The sequence below is a fragment of the Stigmatopora argus genome, chromosome 1, assembly GCF_051989625.1.
Source record: "Stigmatopora argus isolate UIUO_Sarg chromosome 1, RoL_Sarg_1.0, whole genome shotgun sequence".
In the NCBI taxonomy this organism is placed as follows: Eukaryota; Metazoa; Chordata; class Actinopteri; order Syngnathiformes; family Syngnathidae; genus Stigmatopora; species Stigmatopora argus.
This window is the reverse complement of record NC_135387.1, coordinates 30,043,897-30,064,897: the sequence shown is the minus strand read 5'-3', so window position 1 is coordinate 30,064,897 and position 21,001 is coordinate 30,043,897. Positions and strand designations below refer to the sequence as shown.

Genomic DNA, 21,001 nt, shown 5'->3' with positions numbered 1-21,001 from the left:
CTGTTTATTTGGCCATTTCCTGTTGATTTTGGAGATTTTCAGGGTCACTTCCTATTAATTTGGGGACATTTTCCTGACACTTACTACTTATTGGAACATTTAGGGGTCACATCTTGTTGATTTAGGGCCATTTCTTGTTCATATTAAGTAACTTCCTGTTGATATTGGGTCATTTCCTGTTGATTTTGGTGCGTTTTCAGGGTAACTTCCTACCAATATCGTCTATCAATCATTTTCTGTTCGTATCTCAATTAACGAAAATTATTCCCTATTCATTTCTACCTATGTTTCCATTTTCAACTTTCCTAAAAATTCCCATGATCCTTTGGGGCTACTTGGTGCCACGCAACCCAGAGATCGACAATTCAATTTGCAAGATGAGCTAGCTTTTACCTCACAGCGCAGTACTGCCCCTCGCCACCAGGGGTCAACATTCTCCCGCCCTCGTGCCGGTCCGTTAAATCCCTCGTTCAGCCCCGCCCCCAAAATAAAAGCATAGCCTCGAGTCCCCTTCCTGTCTGACCCGAGCCTGTCAGCCATGACTTTTCTTCACTTCTTTCACCAGGTCACACCTGGACTTTTGTTGTCGTAGTCGCCAATCTCGGCACACGGGGGTGCCGACACCGGGGCGACAGACGAGAATTGTCACTTTTTGTTCAAGAAGTGTTGCTCGGAGGTTTTGTTGGGGTCAAAAGCCAGACAGTTGACAACGATGCTTTTCTTTTACTGACAAAATCTGTTTGTGCGCGGGTTAACGGAGCGTGCGGGGGTGTCGGTGTTGCGTTCAAAGGTTAAGGTCAACTTCCTGGGAAAAAAACAACAACGAAAAAAGGGACTCATTGGGAGAGCTCGATAACATCATTATTTAATGTATGTGAGGCAATTTAGTCGTTTTAATCGTTTGACTCAAACTTCAATTAATTACCGTAATTTCTCGCATATAGGCCGTATTTGTCGCTAAAAAAATGATGACTGATTCACAGGTACGGCTTATATGCGCACAAATTAGACTTGACATGCACAAAACTGCAAGGAGACAAAGACGAAATGACACCCTTAACACCATGGCGCCATGACGCCATGACGCCATGACGCCATAACGCCATAACGCAATAAATGTATTAAAATAACTGGATTAAAAGCACTGAATATTCCGTTTTTTTATAGACCTAAAACAATGTTTATTTTCGCTTTTTAAAATATATTTTTAGATTTTACAAAATGATTTTTGAACTAAAAACAGAAAAAAATGATTTAAAAATTTACAATGATTGATTTAAAAGGGGGAAAATCCGGAAATTTAATATAAATCGGACCATTTTAGATATAATATTTAGATTTTTTTTATAAATGGATAAGAAATAACTGGATTAAAAGCCCTAACTATTCAGTTTTTTATAGATCTAAAATAATGTTTATTTTAGCTTTTTTTTAAATATATTTTTTAGATTTTACCAAATGATTTTTGAACTAAAACACAGAAAAAAAAGGATTAAAAAAAATACAATTATTGATTTAAAAGGAGGAAAATCAGGAAATGTAATATACATCGGACCATTTTAGATATAATATTTAGATTTTTTTTTATAAATGTATTAGAAGTCCTGAATATTCAATTTTTTATAGATCTAAAACAATGTTTATTTGAGCTTTTTTTAAATAAATTTTTAGATTTTACTAAATGATTTTTGAACTAAAAACACCGAAAAAAATGGATTATAAAATGACAATGATTGATTTAAAAGGGGGAAAATCAGGAAATTTAATGTACATCATACTCTTCATTTGAATTTGATCCTAAAACAGAAAGTCGGCACTCATCATTTACTTTCCCGGGCCGCACAAAATGATGCGGCGGGCCAGATTTGGCCCCCGAGCCGCCACTTTGTCACATGTGGCGTAGTGGATGGAGGGAGCTAATTAGCACCGAGCGCACCAGTCAGCGAGCGAACCCAACCATTCTGATCCCGCAGCACTGTCACATGTAGCGCGGCGGCGGCGGCGAGCCGACCCGAAAGCGCTTCCGTTGATCGGCGCCGCCTCTCCCCGGATCATTTCAGGTCGCCGCTCGCCTCACGGCGCCCTTTTCACATCAACCTTCGAATAAGAACACGCCACAATGTAACCGACAGAAACGCCACTTCCTCTTCTCAGCTCTGCAAATTGATTTCATTCATTCATCTTCTATACCGCTTATCCTCACAAGAGGGGTGTGGGGGAGGGGGTGCTGGAGCCTATCCCAGCTGACTCCGAATGGGTGTCCAGCCAATTGAGACAGTACACGAGGAGCTAGGGACAATTTAGCGTATAGTTAGCCTAGCATGCATGGTTTTTTTGGCATGTGGGAGGAAACTGGAGTACCCAGAGAAAACCCACGCAAGCCTGGGTAGAACATGCAAACTCCACGCAGTCAGGGATTGAACCCTCGACCCCAGAATTGTGAGCCCTTCATGATAATCACTCACCCGCAAATTGATTTGAGTTTTAATAGATAAACGGGCTAAACGCTGTTGCTTAGATAACATTAGCATTAGCTCGGTCATATTGTAAAGCAAAGTGGCGTCCCGGGGGCCAAATCTGGCCCGCCGCATCATTTTGTGTGGCCCGGGAAAGTAAATCATGAGTGGTGACTTTCTGTTTTAGGATCAAATTAAAATGAAGAGTGTAGATGTATATTACATTTCCTGATTTTCCCCCTTTTAAACCAATAATTGTCATTTTTTAATCCATTTTTTTCTGTGTTTTTAGTTCAAAAATCATTTTGTAAAATCTGAAAATATATTTAAAAAAAAGATCAAATAATTATTGTTTTAGATCTATAAAAAACTGAATATTCAGGGCCTTTAATCCAGTTCTTTTAAACCATTTATTAAAAAATCTAAATATTATATCTAAAATGGTCCGATATATATTAAATTTCCTGATTTTCACCCTTTTAAATCAATAATTGTCATTTTTTAATCCATTTTTTCTGTGTTTTTAGTTCAAAAATCATTTTGTAAAATCTAAAAATATATTATAAAAAAAGCTAAAATAAACATTGTTTTAGATCTATAAAAAACTGAATATTCAGGGCTTTTAATCCAGTTCTTTTAATCCATTTATAATATCCTCTTTTTGGTGTTTTTTCAGAGGGTTGGAACCAATTAATTTGTTTTTAGAGTTCATTTCTATGGGAAACGTTCATTTGAGTTACAAGTAAATCGACATACGAGCTCAGTCCCGGAACAAGTTAAACTCATATCTCAGGGTACCACTGTACTTGGGTGAGGTGACAGCAGGACTTGAAGGTCAAATCATAAAAGATTACAGATATGATTAACGTCCTTGCTTCCCTGTAAATGAGCTGAGTTGAAACGCTATTTTGAGTTTTCCACGTTAGCGGCGCGGCGTAACGTCGCGAGCTCGTACGTACGTCACCCCCGGGAAATAACAGCCACGACCGGAGTAGGAACATGACGTGCCCGAATGAAAATGTCGTGGTACTTTGGCTACTCTTGTTCGGGAAAAGGTGATTCGCTAAAGTTGTTGCCGCCTGCGGTTTCTTGGGGGGAAAATGGCGTACTTAACAGCTGCCATTTGCCGTGACATTTTTTTGTCAACGCAATTGAGCGGCACCCCCGCGCCCTCGCTGCGTTCACCTTTAAGCCCCCTTTTTTTGTCGGCGATAATGGATTATGGACAGGAATAGAATTTGTCAACGTGAAAGTTCCCTGCTGGTGTGTTGTTATGCTGACCTTTGGGAAATTGGGTCCGATATTGAGAAATCGAAGACGTGGCCATAAATAACAATAAATAACTCATAAATAACCCATAAATAATCAGTTCGTAAGGAATAAGAAGTCAACAACGTGGATAAGTAGGAAACAAATAACAACACAAATAAACAAATGAACAGAAATAATCAATAAATCAGATATCATTCAATAAACATAGATAAGCGATTAACATAGGTAGGTGGTCAACATAGATAAGTGGTCAACATAGATAAGTAGGCGCTATAGATAAGTAGGCACTATAGATAAGTAGGCACTATAGATAAGTGGGCACTATAGATAAGTGGGCACCATAGATAAGTGGTCAACATAGATAAGGAGGCACCATAGATAAGTAGGCACCATAGATAAGTGGGCACCATAGATAAGTGGGCACCATAGATAAGTGGTCACCGTAGATAAGTGGTCACCGTAGATAAGTGGTCACCGTAGATAAGTGGTCACCGTAGATAAGTGGTCACCGTAGATAAGTGGTCACCGTAGATAAGTGGTCACCGTAGATAAGTGGTCACCGTAGATAAGTGGGCACCGTAGATAAGTGGGCACCGTAGATAAGTGGGCACCGTAGATAAGTGGGCACCATAGATAAGTGGGCACCATAGATAAGTAGCCCACATTATAAATCAGTGGTCCACATAGATAAGTAGTCAACCTAGGTAGGCGGTCAACCTAGATAAGCGCTCAACCTAGATAAGCGCTCAACCTAGATAAGCGCTCAACCTAGGTAGGCGGTCAACCTAGATAAACGGTCAACGTAGATAAACGGTCAACATAGAAAAACGGTCAACATAGGATAGGTGGTCAACATAAGTAGGAGGTCAACATAGATGAGCAGTTAACATAGATAAATGGTCAACATAGATAAGCAGTCAACATAGAAAAGTGGTCAACATAAATAAGTAGCCCACATAATAAATAAGTGGTCAACATAGATAAGTAGTCAACATAGATAAGCGCTCAACCTAGAAAAATGGTCAACATATATAAGCGGTCAACATAGGATAGGCGGTCAACAAAGACAAGCGGTCAACATAAGTAGGTGGTCAACATAGATAAGCGGTTAACATAAATAAGTAGTCAACATAGATAGGCGGTCAACATAGATAGGCGGTCAACATAGATAGGCGGTCCACATAGATAGGCGGTCCACATAGATAGGCGGTCCACATAGATGGGCGGTCCACATAGATAACCGGTCCCACAAATAAGTACAAAGTGACTAAAGTGGTTAGCATTAACTCAGCCAAAATATTAGCTAGCAATGTTAACGCTAAGATTTTTTTTAAAAATGAATCAGATGACCTCCACAACAATTCCACACCGAGCTCCAAATCTACCCACGCCATGACATCCTTAGCCCATTAGCCTTCCCGTTGCTGCCGGCCTCATCCGGTTTGCCTCGTCGAGAGAGCCAAGGCAGGCTGAATCTGTCTCATCTACTCAGCATCACAATCTGGCAGCACTCCTACTCTAGCGCCCGTCTCCCAAGCGCCTCGGCGGGAAGACCGCGATCCTCCGGAATTCGGACGCCGGGCCGCCAATCGATTGGCCGATCCCTTGAAGAATCAGAAGCTCAACGTCGGCTGTAAACACGAGCCACGTTAGCCTCGAGGCGGAATCGACTCATGCATATTCACCGAGCCGTGATGCTAGCTAAGAACCGAGACGTTCCAGAAGTCCCAGAAGGCTGGAATTAGCGCTACAAAAAAAAACCCCGTTCCCAACAGTTTTAGATTTTGGCATCCGTACGCGCTAATTCGCTCCACATTGCCGCAGATTAGCATTTAGCCGCCGCGGCTATGAGTCAATGTGCTTCTTGTTTAGAGAGTTTCCAATGCAGACGTGGAAATTTGACAGGCAGATGGAGGGACAAAAATAGAATGTTTTGACTCGCAGGTACTTTGGGAGCGAGACGTCTGTGAATCCAGATGGTTGGTCCACCTTTGGAACCGAAGTGGTTTGGGTACCAGAGAATTGCTCCAGGGTCTTACCGTGATGTGGCTTTGATAAGGCTGCGTCACCAAGAGGAGTTTATTTATTTATTTTTACAAGATTTCACTATAAGAGAATGCAGGATTTGCGAAGCGTACAAGGACGACGGTAACGATGCGTACCGGGCATCGTTAGTCAAGTTGCCCTGACTACTATTGTCTGAAATACTACAATTATAAGCTTAACCTCCTGATTTAAAGGCATTTTAGGGTCTTTATTTTGTACCACTTCGTATGGATTTTGAGGCAGTCTGGGACCACGCCACTTCCTGTTGATTTAGGGGCATTCCGGGGTATGTTGCTGATTTTCGGGGGCATTTTTTGGGTCGCTTTCTGGTTATTTTGAGGCATTTGGCGGTCACTATCTGTTGATTTTTTGGAGCATTTCAGGTTCTGTTACTTCCTGGTAATTTTGGGTCACTTCCTATTGAGTTTGGAGGTGTTTCGGGGTCACCACCTGTAATTTTTGGCAAAAATAAATAACAAAAGCAAAACTTTGAGGTATTTGGCGGTCACTACATGTGATTTTAGGGGGCATTTCAGGTTCTCTTACTTTCTGATAATTTTGGGTCACTTCCTGTTGATTTCGTAGTCACTTCCCATTGAGTGTGGAAGCGTTTCGGGGTCACTACCTGTAAATTTTGGCAAATATAAATTTAAAAAAGCAAAACTTTGAGGAATTTGGCGGTCACTGCCTGTTGATTTTGGGAGGCGTTTCAGGTTCTCTTACTTCCTGGTACTTTTGGGTCACTTCCTGTTGATTTTGTAGTGACTTCCTATTGAGTTTGGGGGCGGTTCGGGGTCAAGCCCTGTGAATTTTGGCAAAAATAGATAACAAAAACAAAACTTTGAGGAATTTGGCGGTCACTGCCTGTTGATTTTGGGGGCATTTCAGGTTCTCTTACTTCCTGATAGTTTTGGGTCACTTCCTATTGAGTTTGGAGGTGTTTTAGGGTCACCCCCGTCAATTTGGCAAAAATAAATAACTTGAAAGACTTTGAGGCATTTGGTGTCACTTGTTGATTTTAGGGGCATTTTGAGTTTTTTTTACTTCCTGGTAATTTGGGGTCACTTCCTGTTGATTTTGTAGTCACTTCCTATTGAGTTTGGAGGCTTTTCGGGGTGACCCCATGAGTTTTGGCAAAAATAAATTAGGATTTTGAGTCACTGCCTGTTGATTTTGGGGGGCATTTCAGGTTATTTTACTTCCTGGTAATTATGGGTAACTTCCTGTTGATTTCTTAGTCACTTCCTATTGAGTTTGGGTCACCACCTGTGAATTTTGGCAAAAATAAATAACTAAAACAACTTTGAGGCCTTTGGCGGTCACTACCTGTTGATTTTGGGGGGCATTTCAGGTTCTTTTACTTCCTGGTAATTATGGGTAACTTCCTGTTGATTTCTTAGTCACTTCCTATTGAGTTTGGGTCACCACCTGTGAATTTTGGCAAAAATAAATAACTAAAACAACTTTGAGGCCTTTGGCGGTCACTACCTGTTGATTTTGGGGGGCATTTCAGGTTCTTTTACTTCCTGGTAATTATGGGTAACTTCCTGTTGATTTCTTAGTCACTTCCTATTGAGTTTGGGTCACCACCTGTGAATTTTGGCAAAAATAAATAACTAAAACAACTTTGAGGCCTTTGGCGGTCACTACCTGTTGATTTTGGGGGGCATTTCAGGTTCTCTTACTTCCTGATAATTTTGGGTCACTTCCTGTTGATTTCTTAACCACTTCCTATCAAGTTTTGCCATTCAGTATTGCAGTATTGCTTCTCAAGACTTTTGACAAGCCTCGCCGGAACTCTTGGGTACTTCAGCTATATTTATTAGCCGTTAGCACGCCGCACGCGAGGCCGATAAAACCAGATGGAAACACCGGATAGTGGTTTTCAAAGGCAGAACGTGTGACCGATTTGCCGGTCCAATCGCCAGCCTCGGATCCATTCTGGCTTTATTTGCATCTGCTCATTAAGCACATTATCATCCCAATAGTCTTTGGGGCTTCCTTTCCAGCGTCCGTCCGTCCGTCCGTCGTCATCCGCTAATTTGGAGCCGTCGGCTGGTCGGAGCTTAGCCCCGCCGTCGGCGGCGCGCGGGTGGGGGGGGCGGGGCGATTAGCCGCTTGGAAACGGCCACATCTGAGTCATCGCCGTCGAGTCACGGCCGAGTGATTCAATGAACACGCGAGGAAGCAATTTAGCCACACGTTTACATCCAAACTTATCTTCAGCTCAGGCTCCTGCGTAATTACCGATGGCATCTACTCGCATATAAGCCGTATTTGTCGCTAAAAAAATGACTGAATGGAGGGCCATTTTAGACATAATATTTAGATTTTTTTATTATAAATGGATTAAAAGAACTGGATTAAAAGCCCTGAATATTCCATTTTTTTAGATCTAAAACAATGTTGGAGAGAAATCGTAAATTTCAACGATTTTAAGGCAATTTTAAAGGTGCGGCTTATACGAGAGAAATCGTAAATTTCAACAATTTTAAGGGTGCGGCTTATACGAGAGAAATCGTTAATTTCAACGATTTTAAGGTAATTTTAAGGGTGCGGCTTATACAAGATATCGTAAATTTCAATGAATTTAAGGCAATTTTAAGGGTGCGGCTTATATGAGAGAAATCGTAAATTTCAACGATTTTAAGGCAATTTTAAGGGTGCGGCTTATACGAGAGAAATCGTTAATTTCAACGATTTTAAGGCAATTTTAAGGGTGTGGCTTATACGAGAGAAATCGTAAATTTCAACAATTTTAAGGCAATTTTAAGGGTGCGGCTTATACAAGATATCGTAAATTTCAACGAATTTAAGGCAATTTTAAGGGTGCGGCTTATACAAGATATCGTAAATTTCAACGAATTTAAGGCAATTTTAAGGGTGCGGCTTATACGAGAGAAATCGTAAATTTCAACAATTTTAAGGCAATTTTACGGTTACGGATTATACTCGAAATTGTAAAAATCAACAATTTTAAGGCAATTTAGAGGGTGCGGCTTATACGTGGAGGGCGGCTTATACGCGAGAAAATACAGTAATTTGTGGGTAACGTCACACTGTCACCGAAGGAAATGTTTTCAGCGACTTTCAATGAGGTTTTGTCTCTTTTGTATTTGTTCTAGCAAAAAGCTCAAATCTTTTTGCAGCTGCCTTCAGTGAAACGTGTGTATTGACATGGCCTAGATTCCAAGTTGGCTTCTGCCAGCAATCTATTTTAAGTGGGCAGCAATGACTCATTACCCGGAGGAGACTCAACTTGCTTTGCTATTGTCCTCGCTCATCCTCACGCGGTCTTCCCTCGCCGTTTTGCACGTAGTATGTCATTACAGTAATACAACGTAATAACCTGCTAAACGTTTAGCCACAAATAATGTAAAATATTGAATTAAATTGAATGGTGACATTGTCATTATACAGTCGTACCTCTACTTACGAAATTAATTGGTTCCAAGACTTTTGTCGTAACTTGAAAATTTCGTAAGTAGAGGTGTACTTTATATGTAAATTCCGTAATTCGTTCCAACGTCCTCAAAAAACTACCAACCCAACCCTATAAAAATGATCTACTTACGAAATTAATTGGTTCCAAGATCTTATTTTAACTTGAAAATTTCGTAAGTAGAGGTGTACTTTATATGCAAATTCCGTAATTCGTTCCAACGTCCTCAAAAAACTACCAACCCAACCTTATAAAATGATCTACTTACGAAATTAGTTGGTTCCAAGACTTTTATTGTAACTTGAAAATTTCGTAAGTAGAGCTCTACTTTATATGTAAATTCCGTAATTCGTTCCAACGTCCTCATAAAACTACCAACTCCACCCTATAAAAATGATCTACTTAGGAAATTAATTGGTCCCAAGACTTTTGTTGTGACTTGAAAATTTAGTAAGTAGAGGTGTGCTTTATATGTAAATTCCGTAATTCGTTCCAACGTCCTCAAAAAACTACCAACCCAACCCTATAAAAATGATCTACTTACGAAATTAATTGGTCCCAAGACTTTTGTCGTAACTTGAAAATTTCGTAAGTAGAAGTGTACTTTATATGTAAATTCCGTAATTCGTTCCAACGTCCTCAAAAAACTACCAACCCAACCCTATAAAAATGATCTACTTACAAAATTAATTGGTTCCAAGACTTTTTTCGTAACTTGAAAATTTCGTAAGTAGAGGTGTACTTTATATGTAAATTCTATCATTGGTTCCACGGTCCTCGCACAACTACCAATTAAACCCTTTAAAATGGGTCAAAGTCTCCCAATTTTGTATGAAAGATGCGAGGAAACGCAAAAATGACAGAAAATTATAAGTAAATTATTTATTAATGTCTTAAAATAAATTAAGCATATGATAATGTGCCCTGTGCCGCTGAAATATCTCCTCTGCTGCCGTTGTAGATGTAATACCGGTTTTGGCCGCCAGGTGGCGGCAATAACCTGTTCTAGCAGAGCCGAAAGCAGTCCACTTTGTAGTACATTTTAATTTTTTACGTGTGCCCTATGTGTGTGTGAGAAAATATGCGCCATGTTGCATTTGTAGTTTTTAATTGCTTAATAAGGGGAATTAAAAATAAAATAATGCATAAGAAAATGCATTTACTTTTTGGGGATTTCGTCACTTGGATCTTTTTCGTATCTCGAATTCTATACTTTATTTTTTTTTTCGCGATTAATTATTAATTTATTTTTAATTAATTTTTTTTATTTATTATTTTGAAAATCCACAGGTTCCTCCCACATCCCCAAAACTTGCATGCTAGCCTAAAAGTATGCTACATTGTCCTTAGGTATGAGTGAATGGTAGACCTGGCCTGGAGGAAATAGTGGTTAGAGGGTTGGCCTCGCAGTTCTAGGGTTGAGGGTTCGATCCCAGGTGTCTCCTCACTGTGTGGAGTTTGCATGTTCTTTCTGGGCTTGCGTGGATTTCTTCCGGGTACTCTGGGTTCCTCCCACATCACCAAAACATGCATGCTAGGCTAACCATATGCTAAATTGTCCTTAGCTAAGAGTGATTGATTGTTTATCTCCTCGTGCCCTGCGATTGGCTGGCCACCGATTCAGGCTGTCCCCTGCCTGGTGTTCTTAGTCACTTGTGATAGGCTCCAGCACCCCCTGCATGCTAGATAAAGTAGTTCAGTAAATGAGTTTGTACCTTGCCCTACATTTAAAGGGCTTTTGTACTTTAGTGTTTATTTCAGGCGAAAATCACATTTCCCGCGCGAAAACCGAGAGCCTGAATATTGATAAACCCTAAGTATATCCAGTAAAAAAGTTGGCATCCAAAAGAGCCGTGCACTTTTCTCCAGGGTGTGAAGAGTAGCGGCGTACGCGGCAGCCCGTGAATCACGGCGCCTCGCCGAGACGCGGCGCCAGATAAACTGTGAAATATTTACACATCTCCGCTACACGCGGCGCCGACTTTCCAGGTTCCGTGTTGTCGGGCTTGGGCGCCGGGGGAAGGAGGTGGCGTAACGTAGCGTAGCGCGGCGTTGATTAATCCTCTCGCCGCGTTTGTAGCGTTTGCACGCCACCGCCGCCGCCGATTCGGGCAAAGGGTCGAACGCCAATTGGTGTCGGAGGGCGATGGCGTGTGTACATATCTATACACGCGTGAGCCTCGTTCCCGGCCATCCGAGCGGACAGGTGTCAGGTCGTATCAATGCGCTGCTTCGGTGACCAGGTGAAAACCTGGAGGAGAAAAGGTGAATCAGCGGGGCGGTGGGACGACTCGGCTCGCTCGACCGGTCGCCGAAATACACGAGATTGACACGCGAGTGCGCGGATCCGTGCGCAAATGCGCTTTGGTCCTGGTGGACTCGACGAGAACCGAATCTCGCACTGCCATATTTGGGTTTTCAAGTTTTCGGGCCTTTCGGTGTTAGGTGTGCGAGTCAAACTGGATTGAACGCATACCTGGCAACCTTGGTCAATCAAAAAAGTAAAATTCCAATTACATAATTACTCACACATAGGTTAAAAGTCTAAAATTTTCTCCAAAGTGGACAGGGTGTCCAATCAGTCGGTGCGCCTTATGTATGCACTAATTTCAAGATTCTGTAGATGTCGCTGTTTGACTGTTTTGAATATGGAGGTGAAAATTGTGAATCAGGGGGTGGCTTATACGCGAGAAATTGTAAAATTCTACGCATTTTAATGGCGCGGCTTATACACGAGAAATTGTCAAATTCTATGATTTTAAGGGCACGGCTTATACGTGAGAAATTGTAAAATTCTACGATTTTAAGGGCGCGGCTTATAAGCGAGAAATTGTAAAATTCTATGATTTTAAGGGTGCGGCTTATACGTGAAAAATTGTAAAATTCTACGATTTTAAGGGCGCGGCTTATACGCGAGAAATTGTAAAATTCTACAATTTTAAGGGCGCGGCTTATACGCGAGAAATTGTAAAATTCTATGATTTTAAGGGTGCAGCTTATACGCGAGAAATTGTTAAATAATACGATTTTAAGGCCATTTTAAGGGGTTGGCTTATACGCGGGAAATTGTAAAATTCCACGATTTTAAGGGCATGGCTTATACGCGGGAAATTGTAAAATTCCACGATTTTAAGGGCCTGGCTTATATGCGAGAAATTGTAAAATTCTAAGATTTTAAGGGTGCGGCTTATACGCGAGAAATTGTAAAATCCTACGATTTTAAGCCCATTTTAAGGGTGTGGCTTATACGCGAGAAATTGTAAAATTCTACGATTTTAAGGGTGCGGCTTATACACGGGGCATCTTATATGCGAGTAAATCCGGTATCAACCTCGGCCAATTGCTCCCCTTCATTAATGATTGCAATTCCCTTTATTAAGAAATTTTAAAAAACATACAAATGCATCGCGGCACAAAAATGGACTGAAAAAAATCCCGTACAAAAGTTGTTATTATAGCGTACCCAATTTGAAATGATCAAAAAAACTAAAATAAATAAGGGGAAAACGTATACGTTGCCAGGTATGTAAACGGGTATTGTTGTCAATGGCAGTCAGAGAGTTTAAGTATAAGAAATGTGATGAGAAGGGAGGATTGTTCTGGTCTGACGACTGCTCGAGGGTTTTGTTGTTGTTGTTTTATTGGGCATTTTTGGGTCACTTGCTTTGTGTTTCAGGTCAGTTGCCGTTAATTTTGTGGGATTTAAGGGTAATTTCCTCTTTGTTTTGGGGTCACTTCCTTCAGATTTTGGTTTATGTCGGCGATGCATACTTTGGATTTCAGGTCAGTTCTTAAATTTGTGGGATGGAAGGGTCACTTCCTGTTTCGGGGGATTTGCAGGTCACTTCCTTTGGATTTTCTGCCATTCTTGAGTCATTTCCTGTTGATTTTTGCATTACAAATGCATCACTTGAGTTGTATTTAAGGTCAGTTTTTGTTACTTTTCTGGGTTCTAAGGGTAACTTCCTGTTGATTTGGGGGCATTTAAAGGTCAATTCATTCTGATTTTGGCTCGCGTAGTGTTGATTTATTTATTTATTTTTATTATTATTATTATTATCTTTAAGCATATCACGGTCACTTCCTTATTATTTTGGATCAATTCCTCTTGATTTGTACATTTTAGGATGTGTTTTATGTTTTTTTATCATTTCAAATTGTGTACGCCATCCCGACTTTTGTACGGGAGTGTTTTTCATTAAGAAGAGCAATTGGCCAAGGTTGATACCGTACTTACTCACAAATAAGACACCCCGCGTATAAGCCGCACCCTTAAAATTGCCTTAAAATCGCTGAATTTTACAATTTCTCGCGTATAAGCCGCGCCCTTAAAATCATCAAATTTTACAAATTCTTGCGTATGAGCCGCGCCCTTAAAATCATAGAATTTTACAATTTATTGCGTATAAGCCGCACCCTTAAAATGGCATTAAAATCGCAGAATTTTACAATTTCTCGTGTATAAGCCGCGCCCTTAAAATCGCAGAATTTTACAAATTCTTGCGTATGAGCCGCGCCCTTAAAATCGTATAATTTTACAATTTCTTTCGTATAAGCTGCACCCTTAAAATGGCCTTAAAATCGTTGAATTTTACAATTTCTCGGGTATAAGCCGTGCCCTTAAAATCATCGAATTATACAAATTCTTGCGTATGAGCCGTGCCCTTAAAATCGTAGAATTTGACAATTTCTCGCGTATTAGCCGCGCCCTTAAAATTGCCTTAAAATCATTGAATTTGACAATTTCTCACGTATAAGCCGCCCCCGGATTCACAATTTTCACCTCCATATTCATGGTTTTAAACGGGAGTACAAATGTCTTACTTTGAAGGGAAAATCTTAAGAAAAATCATATTTCTGAGACACCGTATGAATCAAAAGCACATTATTAGGCTCTATGATAAGGAATTAATCCCTCCAGTAATGGTTGTTTTCTTACTGCAAAACAGAAAATAACCAACAAATAGTATATGTTACTTTGCCGACATCCACTGGTGAAAAAGAGTATAGCAACACTAAGTCTTGTGCGCATATAAGCCGTACCCTTGATTCAGACACATTTTTTTTGGTTACAAATAAGGCTTATATGCGAGAAAATACTGTAAGAATGAGAAAATGAAACCCAAAGTTTTATGACCATTGCAGCAATTTGTTGGTCAAATTTTTAGAGCAGACGTGGTTCGTCTATCGCCATAAATGGCAGCCAATGAGCTAATCTTTTGCTCTTTCTGTTTTTTACCTTTAGGTGGCACCGCAACAGGAGAGTGGAAGCGACTTGAATCACCGTCGTGTTAACAACAACTAAGTGTGACACGTCGGGGGTGAAAACAATGTCGTGAAGAACCTGACGTCGTTCCCTTCCGCAAATGTGAGTAGTCTTAGTATAACGTGTCATTCTCGTGGGTTGGAAATCATACCGGTTTGGTCAGGATGGATCAAAGCATATGAAAAAAAAATGGAGGAATAAAGAAAATTACAAAGAAGAAGCTAGCAAATTGACCATACGCCTCCCGCTAATTAGGCTGAAAAGTCGCCGCCGCCTGCTGGGCGAGCATTGTTTGTCGGAATCGATAGGCAATTGATTTGCTGGTTTCTTCATAGTTGCTCTGTCACTGATTCTCTGGGATGCCCCACTGCCCTATTGAGTGCTCACTGAAAAATACAGTCTGTACTAGCTAGCGCACATTAGTTCTGTCACTCCGCCGTGTGTAAATCAATGGGAATTGTTTGCCGATGGAATTTCCATTTCCACGCTGGTGACCAGCAGGAAAGCGACCAACCAAAACATCGGACCCCGGCCATAAACCAAACATTGTACCCATCGACAAACCAAAACATCCGTCCCTTCCAGAGCGACCAAAACCATCTGTCCCCGCCCACCAAGCAAAAACACCCCTCCCAGCTAACCAACCAAAAACATCCCGCCCCACCCACCAACCAAAAACATTTGTCCCTGCCCACCAACCAAAAACATCCCTCCCGCCCACCAACCAAAAACAGCCCTCCCCACTCACAAACCAAAAACAGCCCTCCCCACTTACAAACCAAAAACAACTGTCCCCGCCCACCAACCAAAAACACCCCTCCCCACTCACCAACCAAAAACATCCGTCCCCGCCCACCAACCAAAAACATCCCTCCCCACCCACCAACCAAAAACATTTGTCCCCGCCCACCAACCAAAAACAACCCTCCCCACTCAAATCAAAAACATCTGTCCCCGCCCACCAACCAAAAACATTTCTCCCCGCCCACCAACCAAAAACACCCCTCCCCACTCACGAACCAAAAACATCTGTCCCCGCCCACCAACCAAAAACATCCCCGCCCACCAACCATAAACATCCCTCCCCACCCACCAACCAAAAAACACCCCTCCCCACTCACAAACCAAAAACATCTGTCCCCGCCCACCAACCAAAAACACCCCTCCCCACTCACAAACCAAAAACATCCGTCCCCGCCCACCAACCAAAAACATCCCTCCCCACCACCAACTAAAAAACACCCCTATCCGCCCACCAACCAAAAACATCAGTTCCCGCCCACCAACCAAAAACACCTCTCCCCACCCACCAACCAAAAACACCCCTCCCTGCCCACCCACCAAAAACACCCCTCCCCGCAAACCAATCATCCTACCTAGCCAAAAAGTTGGACACGCCTGCGTTTGACTTTCTTTCTTCAGTTCCTTCACTTAAATGCCATACAATATATATACATTTTTTTAAAAAACTTAGCCATCCTTGACACTCGCCAGCGCGCCCGCACACAGTAGCTAAAACAACCTCTTGTCAGTTGTGTTTTATCGCTGGCTGGTGAATGAAAAACAATTTGACATTCTTTTCTTCAGGTCATTCCTTTGTCTCGTACTTCTCCGTCTCTTCTTTTTTTCCGCCTGCGTTTTCAAGCTAACAAATCCACCACAATAGTCTATTGGGACATCAACCTATTAAGCTTTTGCCAAAACTTGGTGTTCCTAGGCTAATTTGCTACTTGCGTGCGGTAATAGAATCGGTAGATTTGGTCAATGACATCTTATTTACAGTAACCAAATAATAATAAGTAAAAATCATGGACTCTTTTCAGAAGGCTTTGTTTACTTTAAAAAAAAACATCTTTTTTGAAACATTTATATCCCATTCATGCTAGCTTTAGCTAACGAAACAGTTATACTTAAACGTAATAGTGATGCCGTCCTAACCCTTTAGCATCACGTTCATGCTAACTTTAGCTAACAAAACAGTTCTACTTGGACGTTATAATGATGCCGTCCTCCCCCTTTAGTATCATATTCATGCTAACTTTAGCTAACAAAACAGTTATACGTACTTCAACCCTATAGTTCTGCCGTCCGTATCCGCTAACACTTTATTATCACATTCATGCTAACTTTAGCTAATGAGACAGTTATACTTAAACATAATAGTGATGCCGTCCGAACCCTTTAGTATCACATTCATGCTAACTTTAGCTAACAAAACAGTTCTACTTGGACGTTATTATGATGGCCTCCTAACCCTTTAGTATCATATTCATGCTAACCTTAGCTAACAAAACAGTTATACACACTTTGACGTCATAGTTCTGCCGTCCGTACCCACTAACCCTTTACTATCACATTCATGCTAACTTTAGCTAATCAGACAGTTATACTTAAACGTAATAGTGATGCCATCCTAACCTTTTAGTATCACATTTATGCTAACTTTAGCTAACAAAACAGTTATACTTAGACGTTATGGTTATCCCGTCTTGCTGAGATATAATATTTGATGATAGTAACTACAATTTTGTCCAGTTTTTTAATGATATAGCTTCTATGCGCTAGTTAGCCTCTGAAACATAAATTATATCTGCTTGTGGGACATTTAGCAAGCAAATAATGTCCAGCCTGCCTATTTAATCAAGTTTTTTTTCGGCTTTGGGTACTTAAACTTTAAACACAATGTTCAATGAAGCGTGTTGGTGAGGATTTTAATATTATCGCAGTGCTGCCTGAATTTTATTCACTTCCCAAGGGAATCGTGGATTGTGGCCGAAAAGCTTCTGTACCTTTTTTAATTTCAAAAATTCGATGTCATTTTTATTTTCAGTGATTTTTTTTTAACATTTTTTTTTAAACGTAGCATTTAATTCAGGAATGCTAGACTTCGACAGAAAACGGTCTGATGTCATGTTTATTTTCAATACAGAAGATAAAGCAAACTGGCACAGACACTGAGGAAATTAACTTGAAGGGGAATTAACTGAGGAGGAGGAGGATGAACTGGCCACTGGGAGTACTGGGACTTTTCCCAAGGGTTGCTAACTCGCAATTATAGAACGGGCTAAGAATGTTATGTGGCATATTTTTTAAATAAAAGTTAACTTGCAACTTTTAGCCGCGCAGTTCAAAGGAAGTTAGCGCAGCTTGAAATTCCAAGTCAATGTATTTTGCAAGCTTAGATGGGAAAACTCCAAAGATGAATTTATGTTAAGTAAGCAGAACAAGACTTTACTTTAAAGTCCCGCCATCACATTTTACTGAATTCAATAGATTGGATCCGACTAAACCACAACCCATAAACATTTTCTTTGTAAAATAAACAAACAAAAATGTATTAAATAAAGTATACAGTTTTTTCTCGAATATGCGCTGTATTTTTTGCTAAAAGATGATGGCTAAATCGAGGGTACGGCTTATATGCGCACAAATTCGACTTGACATGCAAGAAACTGCTACGTGACAAAGAGGAAACACCATAAAGTGAGACAATACGGTAATTTACCGTTATTACCCGCATATAAGCCACCCCTGCGTATGTGCAGCACCCTTAAAATTCCCTTAAATCGTTGAATTTTACAATTTCTCGCGTATAAGCCACCCCGCAGATGAGTCGCACCCTTAAAATAGCCTTAAATCGTTGAATTTTACAATTTCCCGCATATAAGCCACCCCGCATTTGAGCCGCAGCCTTTAAATTTCCCAAAATCATTGAATTGTACAATTTCTAGCGTATAAGCCGCCCCGCGTATGAGCCACACCTCTAATATGGCCTTATATCATTGAATTTTACAATTTCCCGCATATAAGCCGCCCCGTGTATGAGCCACACGCTTAAAGTTGCCTTAATTCGTTGAATTTTACAATTTCTCGCGTATAAGCCGCACCCTTAAAATGGCCTTAAATGGTTGAATTTTGCAATTTCTCGCGTACAACCCGCCCCGCGTATGAGCCGCACCCTTAAAATAGCCTTAAATCGTTGAATTTTACAACTTCCCGTATATAAGCCGCCCTGTGAATGAGCCGCACCCTTAAAATTGCCTTAAATCGTTGAATTTTATAATTTCTCGCGTATAAGCCGCCCCACGTATGAACCGCATCCTTGAAATAGCCTTAAATCGTTGAATTTTACAATTTCTCACGTATAAGCCGCACCCTTGAAATTGCCGTCTCGCGTATAAGCCGCACCCTTGAAATTGCCTTAAATCGTTGAATTTTACAGTTTCTCGCATATAAACCACACCCTTGAAATTGCCTTAAATCTCTACATTTTACAATTTCTTTGGCGTATAAGCCGCCCTGCGTATGAGCCGCCCCCTTAAAATTGCCTTAAATAGTTGAATTTTACAATTTCTCGCGTATAATCCGCACCCTTAAAATTGCCTTAAATCGTTGAATTTTACAATTTCTCTCGTATAAGCCGCACCCTTAAAATTGCCTTAAATTGTTGAATTTTACAATTTCTCTCGTATAAGCCGCACCCTTAAAACTGCCTTAAATTGCTAAATTTTACATTTTCTCGCGTATAAGCCGCCCCCGAATCCCAATCTCCACCTCCATATTCATTGTTTTAATAGGGAGTACAAATGTATTGGGCCACAATTGGCCCACATGTCATAGTTTGAACACCCCTTTCCTTAAATATTCTCAAACCAGAGCATTGACTTAGATGTCATCAAGTTCTCTCTATCTCCTCCCCATGACTGGCTTTGGCCTAATATGGTGGCGCTAATGCTTCTCTTTGAATCACTCTCTCATATTAGCGAGCTCATCAAGCTAGCGAGTCCCGCTAATTTGCTCATTCGACCTGAAACAAATCTCGCTTTCCACTTTACAACATGCAGAGTTGCAGTAATAGCTGGTGGGAGGTGTTTGTGTGGGAACGAAGTGTTACACACACACACACACACACTTACTATTATATCACACTTGATTATTTTCTACATACAGATTGTGTGCTACTACACTTTAGACCCACTTAGCCAGAATGTACGCTTTGCATGCTTTTTAATAAGTTTATTCCCACTCAGAAGGGTGATTTGATCCAGAAACACATGTATTTTTGTTTTTATTTATTTAATAAGTGACCGCTCATGTTTATGTTAATGAACATATATATGTAAATATGTATAATTGTAGCCGAGGGTTGATTTCCATCAGCTCATTGTTAGGGTTAATTGGGGTTTTGGTTGTAATGTTTGCTTTTCGCCTCTTGTGTACCTCCGGGTTCCCTTTCTCTGGTAACCAGATGCTTGGTAATTGGTTATCAGCCGTTGTGTGTCTATTTGAAGCCTGTGTCTTGTGTCCCTCCGGGTTTTGCTTCCTCTGGTAACCAGATGCTTGGTACTTGGTAATCAGCCGTTGTGTCTATTTAAAAACCTGTGTTTTTTTGTCATTTCAAATCGTCTATCTTGTTTGATTCCTGTCAAGTTCCTCGTTAACTCACGTTAGGTTTGATTTTTTATTTATTTGATGTCCTTGTTATTTTCTTAAGATTCCTTTAAGTCAAGGGTGTCAGACTTTAGATATAATATTTAGATTTTTTTATATCAATGGATTAAAATCCCTGAATATTCAGATTTTTATAGATCTACAACAATGTTTATTTTAGCTTTTTTAAAATATATTTTTACATTTTACAAAATGATTTTTGAACTAAAAACACAGAAAAAAATGATTAAAAATGACAATTATTGATTTAAAAAGGGGAAAATCAGGAAATTTAATATACATCGGACCATTTTAGATATATTTATATATATTTTTTAGAAGTGGATTAAAAGAACTGGATTAAAAGCCCTGAATATTCAGTTTTTTATAGATCTAAAACAATGTTTATTTTGGCTTTTTTAAAATATATTTTTAGATTTTACAAAATGATTTTTGAACCTGCTGCCTATGGTGAGCTGGGATCGACTCCATCACCCCCAGCGACCCTTGTGAGGATAAGCGTTTCAGAAAATGAATGAATACAACCACTATAAACGGAGCTACATCTTCCTTTGATGATTAAAAATACGCCCTCTGCTGGCGGCCTCACTTTTGAAATGATAAAAATTTGATCATTTTAAACTGTAATTACACCACCCGACCACCGATCACCACAAATGGACATTTGTGAGTTAAATTTATTATTACGTTTCTCTTTGTGAGGCTGAAAATTGTCTGCTTGCCAATTGTTAATATTTTATTTATTTCATAATGACGATTTTAAGGCTAATTTAACAGTGCGGCTTATACGCGAGAAATTACGTTAAAATAAAAAATGACAGGATTCAGCTTTGCAATTTTACACCCGTGCAAATAGCAGGCCAAGTAAACCTTGATAAAATTCCGTAATATCTTATAATAGCCAAGACAGAGCAAATTACCCTCGCCCCCCCCCGGTGGAACATTAGAAAGACCCCCTCCTTGCCCCCCCCCACATGTCACTTTTCAGACTCGGAATGTCAGTCGCTGTCTGACAGGAATATAAAGCATCATTACGCCTCACTGGTTTGGACAAAATGCGGGCAGACA

General features: G+C 40.4%; 1 long non-coding RNA gene across 1 annotated transcript in view; it reads left to right on the top strand.

Moving 5' to 3' along the window:
* The window catches only part of LOC144074201 (uncharacterized), a 211,616-nt gene that overhangs the window by 21,525 nt on the left and 169,090 nt on the right, over positions 1–21,001 (top strand). Inside the window, exon 3 of the long non-coding RNA XR_013300256.1 lies at positions 14,462–14,584. This is a non-coding gene — a long non-coding RNA (uncharacterized LOC144074201). The remainder of the gene's footprint in view (positions 1–14,461; positions 14,585–21,001) is intronic.